The sequence below is a fragment of the Aptenodytes patagonicus genome, chromosome 5, assembly GCF_965638725.1.
Source record: "Aptenodytes patagonicus chromosome 5, bAptPat1.pri.cur, whole genome shotgun sequence".
Taxonomy (NCBI): Eukaryota; Metazoa; Chordata; class Aves; order Sphenisciformes; family Spheniscidae; genus Aptenodytes; species Aptenodytes patagonicus.
Window position 1 is genome coordinate 27,545,486 of NC_134953.1, and position 26,116 is coordinate 27,571,601.

A 26,116-nucleotide genomic window follows, 5' to 3' on the forward strand; every position below is an offset into this window, starting at 1 on the left:
TAAGACATCTACCAATCTTGTACTGTAAGGTGACTAGTTAGTTAGATGTGTTCAGACTGTGCCCAATACATGCAAACACCGCACTTTGTTTGGCAGTCATGGCAACTTTCTTTCCAAAAAGAAGAGGTCATCATTTGCATTGCCACACAGGCATGGCTTTTCAGCTAGCAGCCCACAGAGAATATGTAGCTTCCAAAGGATAACTAAGGGGCCTATAACGTGTCACAGACTTTCCCACAAACAAGTAAATACTGTTATCACACAAGTACAGATGAGACCTGGGTCAACAGTTGCCTGGGATGTGCAACTGTGGGATGCTTTCATGCCAGGATGCTATCAGAGATGGCCAGAATACCGACAGAGAGAGCACACAACGAGGTAGGATCAGGGCATGGGTTGCAATGGGAATGAGACACTGCTGGTGGCCACTAAAACCAAAGAGGCAAAATGATCCAGGCGGTTTGTAGGAACCACCCAGACATTGGGACTGCGGGCTGGAGAGCAGCATCATACAGCAAGAGGGCTGGGGTCAGTTCCCCTGCAGCTGGCTGAAGCCAGAACAAAGTCTCTTCTTCACACAAGCTGGCTGGGGCAGCTCGCTCACTCCCAACTTTTCTCCAAGCAGGCTTTCTTATTCAACCGATTAAAAAGCCCAATATGGGGCTTGTGGCTCAAATACTTGGTCAAGAAATAGAAAAGCACCTTCCTCTGTTGGCAACACCTGCAACCTACCTGCTAGCCTATGCTGTATGGGACAGCCAGCCTCCCTCTGAGGAAGATTAATATCCTTAAACACAGGCTAAAGCATAATTTTCAAATAGCCCAAGGACTATTTAGTTGTTCCATGCAAAGTGAAATACCTTTAACATGAGAAACTCCCCACTTCAGAAAACCATACGTTTTAGCGGTTAGGGTTAGAGCACATCTGTGGGAGGTAAGGGTTGAGTCACCTCAACCAAAGGAAAAAAATAGTCCTGGGGTTTTACATTACAGGTAAGTACTTTAATCAGTGGTCAATGAGCAATGACTTAAATACAAGTTTTGAAGCACTGCTTTGGAATTTAGGTGTCCTGGGTTTGTTATTGTTATTATTTTTTTGGTTTTGTCTTATTTAGGGACTTGAGTCATTACATTCCTGAGGAAACTGCCAGCGTTTTCACCTGAAAGGACAGTGTGACTTTCAACTGCTTTCAACTGGCCTATTTTTATATCTGATTGCACATGAAAGGAAGCATTTTTTCTTCTGTAAAAATGGATAAGTTTTGAGCAAATCTGCCTGGGACTGACAGGCAGGGAATCCTATAAAGCCCAATATGGCTTAAGGCTGAGATAGGTACCAGCCTTCTCAATGATGTTAAGGCTCAGTTTCTGTGCAGAAGCAGGGATGTAGGTGCTTTGAAAACTTCACTGACAGAAACCAAATACCTAGAAAAATTAGACAACTGAAAATCTTACTTGGCTTTTGAGGGTCCAGACTTTGGATATGTAAATTCACCAAAGTGAATTTGGTAAATGCGCCTATGTGAAATTTGACAAATCCAGATTCAGAGTTTATTCCACCAACATTTTGGGTATGCGCTATTTAAAATATGTACTTGGGAGTTTTAGCAAAAATAAAAAAAAAATATTCATCCTTCTTGTTCACTGCCGAGGGAAGCCCTTCCTAATGAGCAAGCCTTTTTCTATAGTCAGTAAAGTGACACGTCTTAAAACCGTGGTGTGAGCTGGTGAAGGGTAAATATCCTTCCCTTTTTAGGTGTCAGAGCTGGTGGCTTTACCTTTTGCAGGTATAGTCTACTGGATAAAACAGAGGAGAGGAAGTTCAGTGAGAGCCCCAAAATCATCAAAAAAAGATGTGAAAGACCAGTTTTTATTCAGGGCACACACTTCTTGCCTCACGTTGAGCAGGTTTCTAAGGGCTAGCTCCATGTAAACAGTCACAGAGGCTAAATAGGGCAGCTAAGTCAAAAGGTGAGATCATGGAAACCACTAATCATTTATTGCCTCACCTCAGAGGCCTCTCAACTACACGCGGCTGTCACTTTCTGGCTTTAAAGTTTCCCCTGGTTTTGAGCCCTTCTGCAAACCCAGAATTGCCTCATCCCTGACCCTGCCAAGCAGCCTGGCACGTCATCCACTCCACTGAGTCCCCAAAGGCACACGCTCCCCATCTCATCCCATGAGGCCTCCAGTAGGGAAACGTTCCCAGATTATGTCTAGCACACACTGATACATTAGTCTGCTTATAAAAAAGCGTGGTGGCTGCCACTCTTTTTCAAAAATTAATCAGAAAAAAAAAGTCAGATTGTTATTTTTTAAAAAAATAGAACATTAGAGCTCTTCTGCTTATGGTAGATGAGACTTAGACCATACCTCCTGGTTCTAAGTCATGACCAACAGCCACACTGGAGATTGGTCTGGGTTTCACTTCCTCCCAGCCACCCTGCTGAAGCTGTACGAGTGTCAGACAGTGCTCATCTTTCTGTGCGTTTGAAGGGAGAGGAAAGCAGAGACCTGGATATACGAAATCATGACGTTATGAGTAGATAGAAGTAGTGATTTGAGTTCTTTAATGCCTAACACTAAATGTCTAACATCAAGGAGACTTAGGTGCATAAATACCTTGGAGGATCATAAGCCATCAGAGTGAACCCGTACCCACAGACACAAGTTGGTTGGTAGGTCAGAAAATCCCTATTAACTTCTGAGCCCCAGACAGCCAGTGCTTCCCTTTGTGCAACTGAGAAGGCCCCAAGAAGCTCTTTTCCAAGCTCTAGCATTTCACATCACTGCTAAATGTTATTGCAAGAACTTTAACGATGCTCAGTATCTAGCAGCTCACTTTGTCTTGGGAGTGAAGTATCTATAAAAAACAGATCCCCAGCATTTCAGTTCATATACTTTTCACTGAATTGTCAACATGTTGAAAAATGAAACAAGACCTGCTACAGGTAAATTTTACATTTGTAAAATGTTAAAATGAAAGCTTATTAACAATTGAACTTCCTGATCATTATTCTCTGAGGCACCTTTTGTGGACCACATAATTTCAAAATAAGAAATGCCACCTGTTTCTTATTTACTTAAAACAAAAGTAATTCTGAGAAGTATATCTTTCTGCTGTGTATGTCAAAAACTAAGCCAGGAGTATGGTCATAATTGAGGGTCCACAGGCAGACTATAACATTACCCTGCAAATTCTCTCAAGTCTAGATTGCTGTTTTCCTCACGACAGTTTCTGGTACTAAGTGTCCGATAGTCAATGTCATTGCTTTTGCTGGCTCCCACTTCCTCTGATGAGCATGTGGAGGTCCATACAGTCCATACGCTTGTTTCTCAGAGACAGCAGTTCACCACCACCCAGAAATATTTGGAAATGTTTATTTGTGTGGATGTGTATGAACACGGAGATAAGTGTGTGGGTGCATGTTTTTATATTTGCGGGAGTAAACTTTCTGGATGGAAACTGATAAGGGTCAGATGAAAGTAAGCACTGAAATGATTGCTAAAATAATAAAAAGTCCTTTTTGTGTCTTCACAAAACAGTGCCTCACTGACACTGCTAAATGTCAATGTTAGAACATGTAACGAAGGCATGGATACATAGAGAATTATACTAGATACCCTAACTACTGGATAAAACAAAGAACGTAAATTGGGCCAAATCTTGATGCTATTTGCATGAAGAAAACATTTAGTTGAACTTAAAGAGGTGCAGGTTTCATCCAGAGAGAAAACAACAAAGAAAGAAGCAGAGCTGGAACAACACACAGGTTATGTGCATTATCATAATGTAACGTGTACGGCATAACAACCATGGCCTATGCATGCAGAAAATTGAACAAAGCAGAAAAATTCAGAGTTTTATACTTATGAGGATATGTGGTTATGTGGTCAGATGGGAGGACGGAGTGCCAGCAGGCTGCCGGCATCTACCAACAGATGAGGATCTGAATCACCCTGGGCCAGTCACGAGCTCTTTGTGTTTCATGGAAACCAAAATGAGCCAGGCAGAACCTCGCTGGAAACCAACACTGCGACTGAGAAATGTTTTCCAAGTCAGGTCATGAACATAAAGATTCCTCTGGAAAGTACCTAACAGCGCATTTGCTATGAAGACACACTTTCAAAAACCTCCAAAGAAAGGGAGTTTCTGCAAAAGTAGCCCAATGATGCTGTGAGCAGTTTGAGGACAGCCCCCCGAAAACTCTCTATCCCCAGTAATCTTAAGCTTCCAAATTCCCCTGAGACTGACCCCTTATTGATGTTCAAAATAAAGTGGCTATTTTCTGAGCTTCTCTGTATTTTATTAAGCCCTGAACTGCAGTGGAGGCCAGAAGAGGAAAGAAAATCCTGTGGGTGAACATTTAGTTCTATGGAAGTCAATGGCCAAGAAAATCCTGTGGGTGAACATTTAGTTCTATGGAAGTCAATGGCCAATCTTGGATCAAGTTCTGTGGGGCAAGATTTCTTCCTGTACTTTTATATATATAAAAATACATTGCATGGGTGAAATTAGAAATTACTTCACTGAGTTCTGGTAATAATAATAGCAATCTGATGTAAGTCTGAGAAGAATCACATTTGAACGATTCGTAGCTTTAAGCAATATCGAGCTGCATTAACAGTTGACCTCTGATCATGTGCTGTTGCTTGACTTTTTGTGTATTTTTGGTAGTTGCATCAGCTGTTTTTAAGTGCTGTGTGTTTTTATGCTCATAAGTAGTATAGACTTACAGTTTATTTACACTGGGAAGTTTTGGGGACTATGTAAATCTAAGCTGTGTAATGTGGAACAACTGTTGTGCAACCATTGTGTTGAGTACACACTTAATTTGTGCTTAAGCTTCTTCCATCTGAAATCCTCTGCCTATCATTTAGGGATTTTTCTTGCTGTACAGTATACATCATCTGCCAAATCTGCTTGAATTCTGGGTCTTTGGGGTCACATTAAAAAAAAGCTCCCATCTCTCTACTCCATCCATCTGTTTTTTTGCAAGTCAGTGCTGTTTTGTAGCACTGGGTCAGTAGGGTGGAGAAAACGTTTGAGCGCTGGGAGCTAAACAGCTGTTGCACAAAAGACAGTGCTGCAGAGCCAGGATGGTAAGCAGCAGTAGATGCCAAAGGTAATACTTCTTGTAGGAAGGCCACCACTGGAACACAGATGGAGAGACCTCTTCCTGAGGCCAAAGGATGCACTTCCCAAGGACAAAAAGGAGCCGGCATTATGCGTAGGGTTGATGCAGTAAGGGACTGTAGCTAAAAAGGAAAATTGCACTTCCCAAAGGAGCAGATAGAAAAAGAAGTAAATGTGAAAAAGCCCTTGAAATGATGAAAGACAGTAATGGAAAGTGATGGAAAAGGGGAGGTCATATGCACATGGCAGTTGATGGGTGAAAGCTGATTTCCTTTTGGGTTTCTGTTTAGTAACAGATGTGGCAGGAAGTTCCAGTAGAATAAAAAAATCACAGAAACCACACCAGGGGAGTTGAGAGGTGTGGGCAGGACGGTGTCTGTCACAGAAACAAAGGCAATATTTGTATGCTTTGAAAGGGCAACCGTTGACATACATGACAAGAAATGTAAAACAGTTCTTTGATTTGAGCCACAGGCAGCTTGACAGGTTTCAAAGCATACAAGGCTGGATCAGACCCTTTTTGATATAAGGGGTCTCCTAAGTGAAAACAAATCTAGTTTGTGGCATCTTAGCCAAGGCATGCTCCAGGCAGAGGGGAGCCAAGGGGGTCCTTCCATCCCAGCCGGCGGCTGCAGAGGCAGGTCAGGACTTCTCCAGTCCCAGCTGAATCAACTGGCTGCATGCTAGTATTGCATGAGGATGGCTTACAGCAGCAAGGGCAATACTGAATATCACCAGCCAAAAATTGAGAATAAACTAACTAAAACACAACCCACTTTGAAATAGGGGGAGATGAAGGGAGATTAAGAGGAGCATGGTCAGCCTCCGGGCCCCTTTCTTCACCCAAAACCCCTTTGCCTGAAAGCAGGATGACCAAAGGCAAGTACAAAGTTGAACTGGGAGTTCTGGTGGCTGAAAGCCAGCTGTATGGCCTAATTCTTGGGCTACACCATGATCAGTCTTGTACACTGCAGTGCTGCTTTAAAGATCAGTAGTAAAAACAGTAGAAGTGTTAGCAGTGTCTAGCATTAGAGGAAACAGCAAGCCGGTTTTAATTGCCTAGGGTGACATACAGTTATATTTAAACATTGTAAGGGACTCTGGCTGGTGTTTCTCACCACTGTTACATGTCTACAGTCTCCAGCTTCAGGGCTACAATCATCTAGTTTATGTTTCTTCTTGTCAGACATAAGCCTGAGTGTGTGTCCTAGTGTCATATGCCAGAGAGGCACAGGCGTAAGTACAGAGATGGAAATTTCCCAAACACGTTGGTTATAAGGTCAAATAAGTGGAGAGAAGCTTGATCCAGTTAATAATTAAGAGCAGATTTTTAAAGTAGGAAAACTCATCTAGTTTCTTATAAGTCATTGTTACAAAATGTGATTGTGTTCTGCTGAATGTATGAGGGAAATCCTCAAAGCTCTGCTTATTTTTTGGTGCCAGATGACCCAATTCTGTTATCCTTAGCAATAATTTGTGATATAATGAAGAATTTGGTATGATTTATACAAAACAGTTTATGTCTTCATTGTAAATAAACACTGTTCAGTTTGTGCCATTAAGTCTTGAAAGCTGAACCAAAAAAATACGTGTTTTAAGATGCAGTTTAAAAGCTAGTGAAGATCAAAAATGATAAATAGCATGACAATCTTTCTGGAAAGGATGTAAGTCTTCATGCTTCCAGGACATAAGATAACCTCTAATTAATGGGGGCTAGTAAGAATTTTTTCCTGTCAGCAAGTTACTTCCTAATTGCCTTCTGTAAGGCTTCCTGTACTTTTCTCTGAAGCAGCTGGTATGCTTCTGCAGGAACAGTGTGATAAAATCAATAAAGCCCTGATCCAGTCCTGTATCTCTGTGAATGTCTTTTTTGGGCAAACTTTTCACCCACCCAAGACCCAGGTTCAGCTTGCTTTCTTTGTAAGATTAAAACTGCTAAATCCCAAGGCAGAATAAATTACTTGCTTTCTTTAGTGATGTCTTCACTTGTGACAGGAAAAACAAACCCCAAATCCTTCAACTCATGTGTTGGCATGTAGGAAGGAAGGTAAAATCACTTTTTTGGTGACTTTGTCTTGAGAAGCAGTTACTTGCCTTGTTAATACAGACACTAAGTACATGTGTATAGTATCCTTCTAATAGGGTGAACTGAATAGCTTATGTCTTGTGACGGTGTCTGGGTAAAAGGAATCTAACGCCAACCATCATCTGAGCTTTGTAGCTGTGTTCAGTAAGCCTTCCCTTTGCCCTTGCCCTCAACTCTGTTGCTTATAATTTTCCCCTAATATTTCCACTTGTCTTCATCAAACCTACTTTTGGACTAAAATCTCATTTTTGCTATCTAACAGGTAGGCCTCCAAAATAACCTAGTGATGGCAGTCACAGAGTTCAAAGATAAATGGAGAAAATCGCCCTCTGGAAGTGCCTTTGCCCTTTTATCTGTTATACAAAGAAGCTAAGGGATTGGAATAGGCTTAGATTGACTTAGCTTAACTTTAAGCTAATTGAAAGTTGGTGCAATGAATCACATTTTATGTATCATCTAATGTGTCATTGGAAAGGAGATTTTTTGATCTCTAGCTGATAATGTAGTCTAAGATAGTAACATACATCCACTTTTTAAAATATAGAAAGTAGGCTGGGAAAGGGAACATTTCTAATGAGTGATAAAACCGTGGATATACGCACCTTGTTTTGGAAGATGGTCCCTCATGTAGTTCAGGGTCTGAGCCAAATAAAGGAAGACTTCACCGGACATGAATGAGCTTTTGTTGGTCCTCTAGGCAATCCAACAGTGGGACACTTTACTGAGGTATATTTGCAATACCCTCCCTCCCCTCCTTCTTCCATCAGTGTCAAAGCATGAATTATATTGTCTTTTTTTTTCTTGTTTGGACATGCACCAGGAAAAATGAACCTATTCATGCTTCAGATCCCTATGACTTCTAGAGTTTGCACTGATCAACAGTTACTAGCTGTGAACAAAGCCTTCAAACCTTATTCTAACCATTACAGCACTAATTATAGTTTCCTTAAGTAAAATGCTCCTAAACTATAATTACCCATAAGATTATATGTTAGCAGTTACACAAGACATTGTATTACAAGATTGTAACAGGCAGCTGAGCTCACCCTACTGTCCCAGTCAATCCAATCTGTTGAGAAGAAAAAAAGCAGTTAACACTGGAAAACTAACTATGTATTCCCCATAACCTCAGTATCTGCAGAAAACTCATTTCAAATTCAGTAGGCACTGTTCAGTTTACGGTGTTGCTCTCAATTCTCAGCTGATGTAAACAGATGTTGATCTGCTGAATATTGATTTCCATCAGTTCTGGTTTTGGCTCACAATACAAATTTCTCATCCCTTTGTATTTAATGTCAGGTGCACTGTTAACTACCACCGAAAAGGAAAACAACTCTAATGCATTCTAATTTTTTTTTTTAAAGAAAACACAAGGAATTTTGGAAGGTAGTTCTAGTAAAAAAGACCCTATTGCCTATGCCCTTGTGAATGTTCGCTGTTCCATTTGTATGCATGAAATACGCATAGTTCAGGGCTGTACCACATCTTGCCAGAAATAAACTTGGAAAGAAGATGATGTCTCAGCTTTGTGGTGTGCACTGCTGTATTAATTTCCTGTGTCTGGTAGTCAACAATGCTAACACTTAACGGGAGAAAGTGATCCCTGGTGTAACTCCAGTGACCCCTGTGGAATTACCCCATGACAACTCTCATCTACTGAGTAGCAAGAGATAAATTAAACAGGACTGGAAATTTGGAACAAGTTCAGACTTTAGAATATATGGAGGATTGGGGCTAGAGCAGACATTTTCTTATCATCCTCTGTAAATCCACACTCCCTTCCTGTACACAATCAGGTAGTTTCTTACAATACAAAATACATGAGCAGCATAAAACCTCTTATTCTTACTTATGTGAATATGATTTTATGTGACACAAGCCATTGCTCTTTGAATTGAATTTTGTTATTTGCCTCTAGAATCTGGTGGTTTGGCTGCATGACGTTGACTTCCAGATAAAAAAATTTACTCCCCAATTACTTTAACAGACAACATTTCAAGCAATTAAAAGAATTAATAATGTATTTTCATAATGTTAAAAAATACATCTGTGAAGAACTTTAAAAAAATGCAGCATAAGATTCTAAAATTCGCTTTGCTTCTCCTTAGATATTAGCTGGGAAAATTATCAGAAACTTCCATTAAATGTTTTAAGCTCCCCCACCTACATATATAAGCCAGCTACCAGAATTGCAAATGCATTTAAATTGAAGACTACCTGCTTTCTTCCACAAAACAGTATTGTGGGATTTTTTTTCTGTTAAATAATCCACTTTTGCTCCACTGCTTGGGTGAAAAAAAGATATACCTATTCCATGCATATTCCTGTTGGATTCCACGTGCCTGATGATGCTGCAGTAGCACAAGAGGATTTGTGGTTTTAGCATGCCTTCACTCAGCTCTGCAGAGCACATCCCCTTGTTCCTTTGGGTAGAATTCAGAACTAAAATTGCATATGCTGAGGGGTTGCTTGGAATTAAAACACACTTTGCATATGCATAGAACAGGGGTGGAAAAGGGCATGGCTATGCAGAAGTAGAAGCAATAACATGGGAATGAGGCACACTAAAGCATCGAAGCTGTAAGCCGGGATCAGTAATTAGTGTACACTATACAATTCTGGTGTAAGAAGTGCTTCAATTTAAGAGCAAATTTAAAAGTTTGAGGAGAGCGCCTTAAAATTACTAAAGCATTTCATGATTATGAGGAGGACTTCAATTTAGGAGACAATTACTGGTATTCTCACATTCCTGCATGTTGAGAACCCGAAGGCATTACAATTTTCTGTCTACGTGTGCCCCTATTGTGTTTTTTAATAAGACCAAGTTCTGGATTCCAAACATCAATGTTTACTCTTGTTTTACAAAGTCTTTTTATCTGCTTGTGGCTTAAAGACTTCTTGTTACTTCCTTATTTTCATGGATTATATAAGAGGAATTAAAAAGAGCTATGATGAACTCAGGCCTAGGATCTCACAGACATTGCCGTGACCTCGCTCGCACCCATTTAAAGCAAATGTTTGGGTTCTGTGGGATTCTGAAAATGTGTACATTTTACTTCTAACTACACAGTAGGTGCAATGTTGAAACCAGTTTTACACAGGTGCAACTCCTTCAGTTTTGATGGAGTTTCTATAGATTCATTATCAGAGGAAGTGAATAAATTCACTGCAGCTTGAAAACATAGCTACAAAAGGAATTCACAGAGAGCAAGCCTTCTCTCCTTATTGAAAGTGAAGTATAGAAATGAATTTAAAATATAGTTTTATATATATACATACACACATATGAAACAAAGAAAGAAAGAGAGGATCCTTTGTTGCGTAGTCAAAATTCCCTTTACAACCATGACAGCTATTAATTAATCCTGCAATTACAATAGCCATCACTTTTGCTCTCACATTAGGATTGAACTGAGGATACTATGGAGCTGTAAGCCTGGGCTTCTCTTGTAAGACCTAAAGCTCAGTACCTGGAGCTGTGAAGAGTCACATCACTTGCAGACTGAGTGAGGAAGGGGCATGGCAAGAGCTGAAATCTATGACCACAGGGTTAGCTCTTGGGGAAGCTTTACACGTAAGCAGTGGGACAGTATCATAGTGAGCCCAGAACCAGGTTTTCAAAAGGCATCAAACGATTTCTAAATACTTTGGAAAATTAGTCACTTGAGTGCATAAAATCTCTCAGAAATCAGTGAGGTGTATTCATTCACATCACTGTTTCATGTGAATCCCTCTTCTCCAGAGATTTTCACAAACATTTAAAAGATTAATATGCAAATATGAAAAAATGAGAACAAACTCAGCATTGAACGGGACTAAGAGAAAAGGAAATAGCTGATATAAGTAGGTTTTAAAAGATGATTCAGACCAACATAAATCTCAGTGAAAGGACAAAAATAATTACAGGTAATTAATGCCAAACTATCTAAAGCTAAGGAATTTAGTTAGCCTTTAGCACAGTACATAACACACCCCGTTCTTCCTTCTGTAGATAACATAGTGCCATCCACTAATTTAGGTCATGGAGTTTCTTTTACACTTGTAATTATTTTTAATGCTGACATTTCTTTTGCCATTAGGGAAACAGTGCTGATAGCATAACTAAGCAAATCTCTCTAAAACATAGAAGCATTTCTATTTTGTTATTCCTGGAGCTAAAATGGCATGAGTCAAAACCAAATGACATCAATCATTCTGCCACTGGATAGATCAGTAAAAAGTTAGCAAGATGCAAACAGGGCTAGATTCCCTATTTTTTCTAGCTCTGTCTGCGACTCAGTAGCATTCCTCAGCCACGGGTTTATTTATGATGGTGTCAAAAACCTAGCTCTTAAGTGGCCATTTCTTATATCAGTGTTACGGCCAAAGTGAAGCTCTGATTTCAAAGATTTAATTCTTTATGAAGATCTGTTTCATACCCATATCTTCCAGAATAGTTTAAAAGACCTTCCTTCCTTCCTTCCTTCCTTCCTTCCTTCCTTCCTTCCTCCCTTCCTCCCTTCCTCCCTTCCTCCCTTCCTCCCTTCCTCCCTTCCTTCCTTCCTTTCTTTCCAGTGATTCCATTGAACATGCTAATACAAGTGTTGGAAAGATAAATAAAATATTTTGCCATTGACAAGAGCTGCAGGACTACCATCTGGATGGACTGGATTGAGAGTATGGATTTTGTTAAATGATGCATTTTCATAGTTCAGAAAGAAAAGCACTGTTTCTTGGGTCAGATCCTACTCCATATATTTCTGTTTCTTTGGATTACGGGAGGTGAAAGTTAATGTCCATAGGTAGGCTTCCCCCTCACCATTTAGGGGGTTTCGTAAGCATTATTTTACAGGAAAAAAGTGTTGGAAGTATGAATTATGTCTTAAATTTCCATATCAGATAACCTGCATTTATGCAGGTGGGAAGCAAGAAATTGTCAGAATTTTAAACCACAACTGGAAAACAGTTGTACCCCACTGTGTCAGTGCAAAATCTGGGACATGTTCATTATGTAAATAAATACTACAGGAGATCTTTCATAACTACGGCTGGTGCTTTCTTATAATTTTCTTTGTCCCATTCTGTGGTATTTCTCTTCTTTTACTTCTATTAAAGCAGAATCCTTAATGTAACACATCTTAATTCAGCTACCTGTATCCAGACATATATCCTTAGTTATCCATTTAGTGAAGTTATGTATTTTTAGTGAAGGCAGATCTGATCTAGAGAAATGATACTAGGGAAACATCTTCTCTGTCTTACCATGGAAAAAACCAACCCAACAATAGCATGCCAGCCCTTGGAGTTATTCAACAACAGTGGAGCAAAATGAGCCCCGTTAGTGATGAAGGGTAGATCCCATTTGATTGTGAATTAACCCTAAAGAGAAGTTTGACTGGGAAATGGACAAAGAAGTCAGTCTGAAGTTTTTGAGGAGTGCTGGTTGTGGAAGTATATTCCTCAAAATGAATGGCCAAGCTTCCGCTCCCTGCAGCGGTGAGGTTAGGTCTCACGAGAATATCCCCTTGTCCAAATGACAGGTGGCACAGACAGTGAATTGCCTAAAACGAAGAAATGGGGATATAGTTTTCCCACTTAAAAACATGCATGGTGCTCAGGTTTAGTTTGTACAGCTGGAAGGTCTCATGGCAGTCAGGCAAGTCCCAGCCTGCTTGGCATTTGCAGGTGTGCTCCACTGCTCCCCTTTGTCGCGTGGCCCCTTCTCCAGCCCCCGGCGTGAAATGGAGCCAGAGCTTCATTGAAGTATGAGGGACCTCTGAACATGACTTTGCATTGGGCAATAGCTGGTCTGGAAGAGCCTGTGCCCTCCACAATTGCTTCTTGCCATGGGATGCAGCTGAAGGTTTGCTGCCCGCTGGAGACTGCAGCCCCAGGGCTTCTGCTGTTGGTGGGCAGCAGGTGGGACCGGGCAGATGCCTCTTCCCAGCCCTGCTGACCAGCATTTCATGCAGCCCTCCTCCTCGCTAACATCCAAGGTGCAGAGGTGTTCAAGCAGCCTCCTTTCCCCCACTTATGCTTGGGACTGTGAACTGAAAGCCCTGGGGGTGCTGCTCAGGGAGAAAGTCTGTGTCCTGTCCCGTCTGCAGCGAGCACAGCCAGGTGTGGAGCCCTCAGCCCACCATTCTCACCTGGCATGACCCATTCCCTCTGACTGCTTTACCTCTGAACCGCGATACCATCAGGGTTCCTGAGCGGGAAACAAACCAGATCTGCAAATCTCTGGGCTGCCGACCAAGAGTGGGTGATTTTGATATTTACTCCGCAGGCTGAGCAGGAGATAAAAGGCAAGTGATCCCTGCGTTTGCACAGCTCTGGGGAAGTAATTTCTATTCTGGCCTAGAGGAGGCTTTTGAAAAGCTCCGAAGGGAGCCAGGAGCATGATTGTCATCGTTCAGCACCAGAATTAGCCCTGGTAGGGCACAACTGAAAAGCCACCCTAAACCGTGCTATTCATTGTACTGGGACATGGCAGAAAAAGCCTGCTGCCTTCGGGCTGTTCATCCAATTCCCAGCTCTACAGCGTGGCCAATATTTGCCTTGCTGCTGGGAGAGATGGTGGATGCTTGTTACCAGTTCCCAGCGAAGGAACATGGTATGAGAACGTCCTAATAAGTCATTCTTTCAGACCAGAAGCTATATAATTAAGCATATCCATTAAGCTAGCCACTGAATATTAAGTAATGAACTCCATCTCTGAAGACCAGTACTTCAAATGGTAAAATTAATGGGGCTGTGAAACCAGCCGTTTCCTGACAGGAGCAGCCATTTTACGGATGTGCATCGGCCAATTAGGAAAGAAGTTACAGATCTTTTCCCTCAACCTGTGGAAGTCAATAGAGAAATTTGTATTTTGACCAAATAAAAGTCAATGCCTACTTTTAAAATTTAGTCTTTACATTAGGAAATGGAAGTTAGATAAAGACGTTTCTCTTGCTTTGCTATGAATATGATTTTTTAAAGCCTGCCTGCATCAGAATTTAAGCACAAGCTCAGCAAAAACCAAAACCTCAAAACATGCAAATAAATCAATCATTCCCATGTTATATATCTCAGTAAATATGATCCAAAAATAATTTTGGGTGCAATTTTCAAACTTTAGTATTGCATAAACTAAATACCCTGCAGCACAGTTGGACTGACTTGAATTACAAAGTAAAATAAATACACGCTGGGATGTGTTTTTGTTGCTGTTATTTTACTTTTCTTTTTACCTTTAAAAAGTTGCATTATAGCTCACAATACTTGATAAGTGAAAAGTAGAAATGTCATTTAAAAGAGTGAAGTAATTTAATTTTGTGCTGTAGATTTCTAACATATGTCTATGGAAATGTTCTCGCCTATCCCAGTTACTTTCCCCCTCTCAAATATTTAAGCAAGGATAGGACATGCCTGAGAGATGCATGTGAAAGCTTTTTTAAAAAAAGAATTTAACCTCTGACTTCTACAAGCAGAGACTTGATTTCTAGATATGAGTTGTTTGCCTGCTTTTCAGTAAATTTTACTTTACAGTCATCTGGAAAACTGTGCCCAAGTCTTTATTGTGCATGACACTTGGAGTTCTTTTTTATTGACTTATGCTGCTTCTTGCCAAAGTTAAAATGTTGGAAGCAAGGCCGCTGGCATGTGAAGAAATGTATAAAGAATAAAATTACTTCAGGTGGAAATAAAAGAAATGAAACAAAATAAACTTTTCCCTTTTTATGGTCATGTTTACTTCACAGACAGTAATAACAGAACCAAATCAAGCTTGCAGTCATGGGAAGATGCAGGTATTTTTGTGCATCCAACACTTTTATTAGCTATAGGAGTCTTGTGATTCAGCCACATACTCCTGGATGTGGACAGGAGAAAGAGCTTTATCATGGAACCTCTTATTTCTCAGGCCTCTTCTCTACCTTTAATTCCTCACAGGTGTTTCCTTTCCCGTCGTGATCTTCCACCTTAATTTTCATTTTTTATTTTCCCCTTTGCCTCTTTTCTGAATTTGTGTTGGCTATCTGAAGGTATGAATTATTTGAGGACTTGAATTATTGTAGGATTACTTTTGGGTACCAGTACTTTTAAAGGGCTATTTTAATTTATATATATGAAAATACAAGTTCATACCCCCTCATTTCTATCTAAGCAGGAAAACACGAAACACCTTTTCAGGAGATTTGTTTTTACCAGCTGTCATTCTTTCCTCACGTAGACGAATGAGGTGAATTTCAGGAGACAGGTTAGTCATCCCCCCCTCCAATTTTTATGCTTCATTTGTCTGAACTGTGGGTTTCGGCACGGGCGAGAGCAATGCAGAGACTTCTCTACTGATCATGCACCCACTCTTTATTACCTGGAGCACTGAAGCTTTAGCTCTCCGGTCAACCTGATCTGGTCCCCAGTTTGTAATGCTTTACATCTTCTGTCAGTGGGAAGAAGTGCACAGCAGATGAGCCGACGAGATGCTTTGCAGGAAATATGCCTTCCTTAGATGGGGACAAACCCCACGGGCAGATGAAGGTTGCACTCTGCCTCTCGGCTCCATCTGTGTGACACGCGTCATGGAAGTAAAAGAGAAATATTTTAGTGATTAGCTTTTCTGCTGAAAGCAAGGTGTTTTTTCACTAGGATTTTGACCCCCGTTATAGAGGAACATGAGTGTGCAAGCTTAACCCCTTGTTCTCAAATTAAACCATCAACTCCCAAATAAAACTTCCTCCCATTTAAAGCTTCCCTGCACTTTCTACTGCTTCCATGCATACATACCTTCAGGAGACTCAGGCCTTGCGAGGGAGGAAGGAAGGAGGCCAGCTGAGATGAGGGAGATCTGATGACTTCCCAGCAAAGCCAACAATCTCAGCCTGTGTTTGCTGAATTTTTCTTAGCATGGCCCAAGGTTTGCAAATGCACCAAACCGCAAACCCACAGTTCAGTTTGCAAAGGCCAGAGCCCAAGATTTAATATTTACAGTCACAGAAACAAATATTTTACACATTTCTGCTATGCCTTTACTTGGCTTAGGAAAAAAAAAAAACACCACCAGCTTTCAAGGCAAAATTCAGTCAAATCCATCAAGTCTCACCTGTGTTCATATTGAAATCAAATCAGACTATGAGTTTCATATTATTCTGAAGCAAAATCAAAAGAATCTTTATTTCACTCGTTAAGAGGCATGAATTCACCCAAAGTCCCGGTGTTACAGTGTGTAAACCAGTTTACATTACACTCCTATGTCCATGCTAGCAATAACTCAGCTAGCTGGTTTAAAGCTCACATGGAGAACTTAGTCCAGTTTACACTGTCATGGTATGTGCTGCTTTAGAATCACACAGATAAAAAGGTAGTGTTAGTTCTCAGAGCTCTGTAGGGTAACCCATCCGTGTAAGTCCATCTTCATGGTTTTCACCACCTTAGAATATACTCAGTCTGGTAAAAGTGAAAAGAAACAACATAAGCAGAAATACACAGTTTTTTTGTTTTCAAATTACCACCATATGTGTCTTCAGAGTGTTTCCTATCTATAGAAATACCTGTATATTCTTACAAATAAGTGTACCTGGACCAATTAGTCAAGGTGAAGCTGCATGTCCCTATGGTTAGGATATTTTTGGTATACAGGTTGGTAGAAAAGGAGTTCCCTCAAGTACCTCTGCACTAAACTATCCAGTCTAGCCACATCCTGCCAGAATGACTTTTAAGAGGGTAAGATAAAGATTTTTGAGACTGACCACCTCTCTCCCGGGAAAGTCTCACCCACTGTTCAGAATAGCATTTTCTTTGGGCCAGCAATTCCAGAGCAATTCCTGCTCCCTTCATACACACACTGCCTAGGGGGAGCAGGAAAAACAGAAACAGTTGCTGTGAAGCTTGAAAGCAACTTGAAGGCACTCATAAATTTTAAACATTATGCCCTTCCCAGGCTGTGCAAGGAAGGATGCTAGTCAACCTGTCAAATAGTTCTGCACAGCAAGGCAGGGCCCATTCATCTGAGCAAACAGCAGGTACAGAAACCTGAATGTGGAGCTTATAAAACCTATGGCTCAGCGGTGGCCACAGAATGCCGAGAATAGGGTCAGAAGTGGACACAGGAACATCTGATAGCAGAACAAAGCACCTTACACTGAACGAATCAGACTGCTTGGTTAATAGCTTCTGAAGCGAAATACTTGTGATCAGCAGATAAAAATACAGTTGCATTTCCTGAATAAAAAATAAAAGGTTTAGGAGGAATCATATTCTTTAGCTGAGTAATGCTGGGTACTTTATCTGAGTACTTACTATTAACATGGAGCTGCTTCTTGCTTATTGAGAATCAGACCCAGCAATCTGGAAGTGCTATTGAAGCAGAACTGCTTGGGAATTAAGAGAGGTCATCAGGCATTGCATGCCCTGATCTCTCTGCAGGACCTTTTATGGACACTGCTGATGCACTGAGACTCGCTGACCATTCCCTCAGGTCAGGGATGAAGATGACAGCATGCTATCTGAGATAAACACTGGGGAGAAAGTCTGCCCAAATGCATACAAAGTTTTCTTGTCCTTTTGTAGCCGTTGAGGGTAAGAATGAATGTCATATCTTTTATGAGGAAATATTAGCATATGTCATTTCAGCTTTCTGTGCTGCATGGGGTAAGAAAAATAATAGGGCAGTGAGATAGGACAAAAACCCACTGAGAAAAGAAGAAATCCAATGGGATGAAATCTAATGGGACTTCTGCCTAACAGAAGTCTTTTCAATGCTCTTTTGTGGGATTTCATGCTTCAGCAATGTGGTACTGTCTGCACTGGCTTCTGCTATGCTATATTATGTGGTGATCGTGAGTGTTCATCCAGGAGTAAACCCTTGACTAGCGTGGTCTAAAAAGTAATACAAAAGTTTATTTGATAATAAACACTGCAAGGTCTAAACCTAAAGGGTTTATAGACAACAGAAATCAACTCCTCTGTCAGTTGTTTCGAATTGGTGAAACTAAAAATAACACCTCACAAAAAGCTACTCTCTTTTTCCTTTTTTTTCTAAAATGAAAACATTCAGTTTAAAATTAATTTGTTTTGACTGAGCAATACAAAGGCAAAACATGCAAACAAAATAGTCCGCATTTGGCACTCATGTTTCTAGCCAAAACTCCTGTAAATATTGCCCGAGCTTATGTCCTCATTATTCCTGGATTTGGGAGGCAAGCTCAAAGAGGTTTGTCTTCTCGATCTCTGAGTGAGCTCCCACAGCAGTGGGGGCTGGTGGAAAAACAAACTGGATGTACTGTACACAGACGTCCAGCCAACAATACCTGAAAAATGAAAATAGTATTTTAAAGGAGAAATACATGTAATCCATGTGCACAGTACTAATTCATTCTGTAAGCACCACCATTAGAGATTAGATGGTAAAATGTATGTAGGAGAGAGAGGAGGAAAATAGTGTTTGCTGTTAAGTACATAGTTTGCAATATACTGAAGAATAATGTCCACCACCACCACCAGTCTTACTCAGTCAGAAGCTTTTGGAGTAAGAAAACTCCTTTAGTGAGTCATGAAGTTCATGGTGCATCTGATGCTATTTTTGACTGCTGGTACTGTGCCAGCCTCCTGATAGGTTTAGATTCAATTAGGCCTCTGTGGATCATACTGATCTTCCACACAGCAGGACAAGAGTCCCTAAGTGATGGTTCCAAGGGGAGCTGAAGCAAATAGGAAGGTGTTCATGCTAAACTGAGTGGAGTTATGGGGTATTGGGTCATTTACTCTTCAGAACACGAATGTTATGTCCTTGCTTCCTAAGCATTTACTGGCTCACTCTGCAAAAGCTTGAGACAAAGAAAGTGGGGCAGAGGAAATGAGGTCTGATGCCTTTTGTATAAGCATTATGGACCTGAGTGAAAGCCTCCTAAAGACAGTGAGAGGAGATACCTCTGTGGATTTTGGAGCATGCTCTATGTGTCTGTACCTTGTTTATGTTGCTGAAGCCTGCTGTTCTGCTGGATCACCATGGAGATATATAGGTTTCCTCTGCAAACTACTTTTGTTTTATGGGCAGCAGTTAAATGGTGTCAGGTCACCACAGGCATGTCTATACAAACCTCACATCCCACGCCAGGATCTTTCCTGTGAGTATGCACAATCCTCCTGCTGCTGGTAAGCACCATGGGGAAAAAAAAAACCACCAACAAAAAACAATTTGCACCTTCCTCATTGGTGCATTCTGATTTTTCTCTTTACCCAAATTACTCCTTTTCCTTCTTTCCTCCCTTCCCTTCCCTTCCCTTCCCTTCCCTTCCCTTCCCTTCCCTTCCCTTCCCTTCCCTTCCCTTCCCTTCCCTTCCCTTCCCTTCCCTTCCCTTCCCTTCCCTTCCCTTCCCTTCCCTTCCCTTCCCTTCCCTTCCCTTCCCTTCCCTTCCCTTCCCGCTTGCTTTTTCTTTCCTTCTTTTTCTCTCCTCCCTCCCTTACTCCCTACTCCCTCTCTGCCTCTTTTTCTTTCCTCCCTATAGATCAGATTTGATTCCCTGAGACTTTAAGAGGTGGAGACTGGTTAATGCCACCTTGCTGCAGTAAGATCAGAGCAGTAATATCACTATTGAAGTACAGTGAAGAGCTTCACCCTGCAAGGTCCATAGTGCCATAAGATATGATTAACATTAATAGGATTAAGGAAGATCTGTGTCTTTCAAGATTGGAATTCATGCCCTTAAAACTGTAGCCTTAGGATTTTGATAGAAAAATGAAAGACTGGAAGTATAATGACTTATGTGAAGATTCTTTTGTTCAAGTCAGTGACATCTAATAGCCCAAGGAAGAATGAAAACTACATTATAATGAGAAATCATTTATCATATAAGACAGGGGGAAAGAGGAAATAAACCTTCTTTAAGTAAAAGAATCATGGAAATAAAAAAAAAAACCAAAATCAAAAGTATGTGATTTTCTGGAAGAAAAACAAACTGTGTTTGTTCGTTTGTTTGCTTGGATGTTATGATTTTTAAAATGAGGGCTAATTGCATCATTTTACATTTTAACATGGATTAGTTCTCTGTGTCTCAAGTAAATGGTTAGAATCCTGCACAGTTAATTCCTGTAACACGACTGAAATGGACGGGTGCATTCTTACAGAGACGTAGTTGTGTGTAGGGTTTTTTTGCTAAAGGAGTGGTAAAAAGTAAACTGAATATGCAATGAATAAATGAAAGTGAAGAAAGGTCTTTTGTTCTTTTGACTAATCTTTACATTAAATCTTTTTTTCCAAGAAGCGGATGCAGCATCAGTTACAGCTCTATCTGAATATTCTCACATTTTTGAAGAAGAGCCAAAGAATATACAGTTTATAGAAATCTCAAGAACTGCTTCAGGTGAGATGACAGATACAGCAACAACTTCCTACCCCGAGTTCCCCCTCTGCTTGACAGCCAAACCGAGCAATGCAACATGTGAAACAAAACAAAACAAAGCAACAGATGTATTCACAGCTGCACTTTGTATTCAAGAAGATGGTATGGCAAAAAATGCCGGCTAGTCAATGCTAAAGCTCCCACTGCATTAAATGGAAACACAATTTCACTCACTATGTCGAGCGCAATCTAAGTTTTCATACTGTAGTAACAAAAATATTTATTATCAGTTCAAAAAATCTTAAAAAAAAAATCCTTCTTTAGAAAGAGTAGAGATTTATTCTAAACGCCAAATTTAGAGCCATAATTCTTTCAGACTTCAGTAAAGGTGTTGGGCTCCAGATTTCTACTTGGTCCACTTTAGCTGCCAGCCAGGTGAGCTTCAACTTTTGCCTTTCTCCTTGTGGAGATATTGCAGTGACTTTCTCCCCTCCATCAAACCAGTCATTTTTCATGTTATATGGAAATTTTCTGCCTTGAGATTTCTAGTCTCTTGTCAAGTTTTGTGATGATAGGTCAATGGTTTCAAAAATTATTGGGTAGATTGATGGATGAAGAGACTTACGGACACGGAACTGTAAAAACTGATTTTTAGGGAACTGGATTAAATTTCCTGAAACAAACTTTCATCCAGAGACTGGAATCCAAAGCTCCTCTCTCCCTGCTGAGTGGTTCTTTGCCTGTAGCAAATATTTTTTTTCCAGGCATGAATCCGGAATCTACAAACATCACAGTTTATGTTGCATTCATGGTAGGGTTACTCAATTCAGGACACTCCAATGCATAAAAAGAAATACTGCCTCCTAATTTTAGTCTCAGCATAAAATTTTGGTGTAGGTAGCAGGTTTGAACCCCTCTCAAAAGGTACCAAGACTTCTTGCAAGAAGCCAAGATATGGAGCTACGAAATAACTCTACAATGAATGGTGAATTAGATGAGAACTTTTAAAGGTTCTCTAGTTTCCATACAAACCTCTGTTTTTTGGCCCAACTGCTGCACGGCAGTTAAAGCGTGTGGTTAAATAAGAGCACACGAGGAGGCCTAGTTAAGTTCCATAGGTTGCTTACCTGTATCCAATGAGGAATGAGCTTTAGGAACTGGAATCTTCAAATTTAACAATAAGAACGTTTTCTTACAAGAAAAATATGACTTTGTGTCTAAATGAAATGGTGTAAGGGATTGGCAATAATAACTTGTTTTATAGAAAGAATGACATTGTAAATAGCTATAAGGGACTTAGAAACACTGAATTTTAGCTTGTTCCCAGGTGTTCTTTAATGTATCCAGGAGGCATCATTTGTCTTGTCGAGCAAAGCCTCTTTCGCATATTACAACCTTTTCCTCTAGATAACCTTAATTAGGTTATAGTTGGGAGTTAGCCATTGAGTCACTGGGCAGGGCTGATTTGTTTAGCAGCAAGATATGGAATTTACTTGTTTTCTTGGCATACCTTCCTTCTACAGGAATGTCGGTCTCACGTAAGTAAACAGCAGATGATGCTTTCAGAATGTTTCAGGTTTTTCTTCTGTGATTTTGGATCAGTTTTGTGATATAAAAGTTGCTAGTTGTTTCTGACAATTTGACTGTTTCATGGAGAGGTGCTGCACAATGCTATCACCACTAACATGAATACATTCTTAGTGGTTTCCAAGGAGGCACAAAAAGTCACTTTTCACCTACAGTTTGCAAACTGCGTTAGGTGAACATTTCAGTAGTGCGAGCAGCCTACCACTGCAATGATCCAGTTATTGAAAATGCTTCAAAGTCTTCAGTCCAGTTAAGATGCCAGCCTAAAAGACGTATTTAATCCAATTTTAAGCAAGCAGGTTCTGTGGAGGGACAAGTGGTATGCCTATTTTACAGAATGGGTTAAACAAGACAATATAGGCAACAAGAGAGTCTCCTCTGAAAACCAGGGTACAAAAGACCTCTTGTCTCACTGTCATTTTATGTGCCTGCTGGCTTAATTTCTCTCTGGCTGGTATAAAAGACCACCCACCATGTGGCACACGGCCACTATTTTTGTGGAAGCTATGATAATATCAATGTATTGTGGTTCTGTCACTGGCGTCGCAGCAGGAGTGGAGAACTGTCTTGTTCTCATAAAGCTTGATCCAAAGCTTACTGAAGATGATGGGAATAGCTTTGTTGACTTCACCAGGTTTTGGAGCAAGCTGTTAAGAAAAATATAGGATGATAGTGAAGAACAAGCTTACAGAACCCTTGACTTGCAGCACAGATAGGTTGAAGGTTTTTGCTAAACTAAATAACCATTTTAATTTAAACTCCACTAGAAAAATAAGAAAAATTAAATGCTTGCCATATGGTGAAAATATATTAAGCTTCAAAGAAGTAGAAATAATTAAATACAACTATGAAAAGTTTTTTTAGGTTTGAATAGTGTGCCAGTTTCAATATTATAAATCATAGATATATAATCCTATTAATGCTCATTTGAAAAAAAAAGAAAATGGAGCCCTTTGAATAATGCAAACTCTTAGGTCACATTTTTCACCTGTATATTTATTTTCATTTTAATCAAGACTGCTATAATCAGAAAACTTGGTATGATTCTGTGTAGCCTTCAATGCACATCAGCTATTTCAATTTCTTCTACAGGTAATGTCAACATGAACCAGACTTTGAAGAAAAAGGAATGAGAAGTGAAAAATGAATAAATGTACTCAGAAACAGTGGGTTACTCTATAATCAAAAAGAATATTAAAACCAAAGCTACACCGAGGACCTCATAACGAAAATATCCTCGTCTGGAAGCTCATCCCTGTGCTTCACTAAGTAGGACCTGACAGAAGTGGTGGACTCAGATGGTTTTCTCACCAGGTTTCAAGCTCAACAGTTTCTGAAAGTATGAGCCATGTTTGTACTACCTCCTTGTACTTGTCTGGCCCTGAATGTGGCACAGACTTTCTGGGTAAAAAGAGACAGCTTTAGGCTGCCCTTGATCTCTGCTCCTTTGCCCTGACATGGAGAACTTGTGCATTTTTCAGTGTGGCACTGGCACCGCAGGCAGCTGAGCAGCCTGGCAATCAGAAACGCCCAAATGCACAAAGGTTTCAGATGCAGGAGAGACCCCGGAGCACGGAGCAGCTGCTGTGCAGTGTGCGCTCCTGGCTTGCAGCCTGGGGCCGTCCCAGTGTCCCCGTTCACACCACGGTTGTGTCTAAATCTTTTACTACAGCTTTGAATCGGGTAACATCACGCTGGCGCATGCCTGCTTTACTTGCCTGTCTTTTCCACATCTACACTGTGTAGAACAGCAATTGCTGAAATCAAAGCAATAAAAAGAGAAAACCTGAGCCCATCACTCCCTTTCAAGTTCTACCTGTCTCACAAAGAAAACTGATAATCCAGATCAAGGAGCTTTATGAATAATTCTGGTATAAATACTGTAAATGGCTTACCGAAGTGCAGTCACACACACTAAATACACACGTTCCCACACTTAAAATCCCCTCCCTAAAATCTCTTTGTAATAAGGAGTAGTCAGACACATGAATGCACATGGAAAACCTAACCTAAAGAGCAAGGGAAATGGCTATATGAATTTCCCCACAGTTGTTCTTCCCCAGACATGAAGAGCTATCTTACAGTCCTAGATCTTTCAGTAACTGCTTGCCCAGGACAAAAGCTGCTATCACTTCAGGTCCTATGGTGAATGGAGGGTCATGTCTGATGGTAGAGAGGAGTTGTAGCACTGTGCAACACTTTGAATGTTTTTTTTACAAGTCCCCCTGAGTGCAGGGCCTTTTTAGACTTGCATTTGTATTTTTTTCCAGCAGTAAAAATCACAGACAAAGCATTTACCCTTTCTCCTTGATTATTCCTGTTATTTATTTTCATAGGGTGATGCAGAGAGACCTCAAACAGAACACCATTGCCCTAACATAGCTTACCAAGATACAAAAACATCAGTTCTGCCCCAAACAGTTTACAAGCTGATTTCTCATTTGCACTGAAAGATTAACCTTTCCTTTACATTAACCTGCAGAAATGAAAAGCATGGCAATTTTCCAAACTGCTAGATAGGCTACTGTCTACCGAATTTCAAAGCCCTCTCCTTTTTGAACCATTATCCCATAATAAATACAATAAAGAGACTTCAAGATAAAGCTGTACTTTCCTTATTTATTTCTATCAATCAGCTCTGTCAGTAATTCCATCACTAAGGCCACATTCCTGCCACTGCTTTTCCTTGGGTTTGGGGTCTGTGTTGATTTAAGACATTTGCACAGAAGCACATCCTCTCTGCTGAGGCCAATGGAATTAGTCCAGTCTGTCCTAGCTGGGGAAAACCTGCCCTTTGTTGTTGTACCCACAGTTTCTTCTAGAGGAGTCTCTTTGAGCACATTTGGTGCTCTTTGGATTAAAGTGACTGCAGAAGTGCAAAATGTTATCATTTATTATTGCTGTTAAATAACAACACTGACAGTTAAGAAAATCCTTCAGGAAAGAGCATCTGTGCATCTCTCCCTCAGCACACACCAAACAAAGAGCTGCGCTGTTTTTCCCAGCAGCACAAAAAGTCAAGTTCCTAAAAGCTCAGTCAAAAATTTGGCTTTACAAAAGGAATTTTCAAATGTGTCTCTCGAATATTCATTTGGGTGGTCTACCTCCCGCAGGATGTGCAGTGCTAGCTCGTTTGTTTATAACAGTAAGTGCAATCACAAAGCATGTGTACATGCTGTTGTTTTGGGGTTGTTTATTTTTTGATGGGGAAAAATGAACTGTAACTGAAAATTTATTTCCTTGTGAAAACAGATCAATTAATTATATAAAAATTATTATTTCAAAGTATTCGGGACATTTCCTCCAGTAAAGAAAACAGTAACCTACTTTATTGTTCTCTTTGAATAAATATGGGGTCAATACATTCTCCTCTTTGACAATATTAGACACACACATTTACACAGTAAACTGCACCAACTTCAGTAGGAGAAATACAATCTAATGTAGAAGAGAGCATAAGCTTATAAGACTGAATTAAATATGATCTGCTTTGCTAGTGCTGCTTACAACTAAATACCAACAGGCGAACATTGCTCTACATCAATGATGTGGTGAGTCTTAAATATAGAAAGCTTGAGTCTGAGAGGCTTTGCAGTTTGTGTCACTATTGACAGCAAAGTAGAGAGCATTTTACACTTGCTGCTACACTAGCAGTCTAGATGGCTATAAAGATTACAAAACAGTCCATAAGCTTTACCATTTTTTAAAAAATCTTGCATTCTATTATAATCTTACATCCATATCACTGTTTAAGCTGTTTGCTTATATCTGTCTTCACACACAATGGTTTCCTTCAATCAATTTGGAGCTGAGCATTTTGCACAAGGACTAATGCTTTTGTCTGGTTTTGATATTCTGCATGTCATTTGAAACAGAAAGGGGAAAGACTGAATATCCACAGGTGATGGAGGTATCTAAAAGGTAAACTTAATCAGGAACTATAAGATAAACTGAAATATTAGCTGGGTGTTGCAACCGTACTCCTACGTGTTTCATACCATTAGGTTT

The 26,116-nt window shown here is 40.3% G+C and overlaps 1 long non-coding RNA gene across 5 annotated transcripts in view; it reads left to right on the plus strand.

Annotated features, from left to right (window-relative positions):
- The window catches only part of LOC143160413 (uncharacterized), an 81,960-nt gene extending 58,684 nt beyond the window's left edge, over nucleotides 1-23,276 (plus strand). For all 5 annotated transcript variants that reach the window (XR_012995374.1, XR_012995373.1, XR_012995372.1 and 2 more), the window contains 2 exons: nucleotides 20,441-20,542; nucleotides 23,201-23,276. This is a non-coding gene — a long non-coding RNA (uncharacterized LOC143160413). The remainder of the gene's footprint in view (nucleotides 1-20,440; nucleotides 20,543-23,200) is intronic.
- The last annotated feature ends 2,840 nt before the right edge of the window (nucleotides 23,277-26,116 follow it).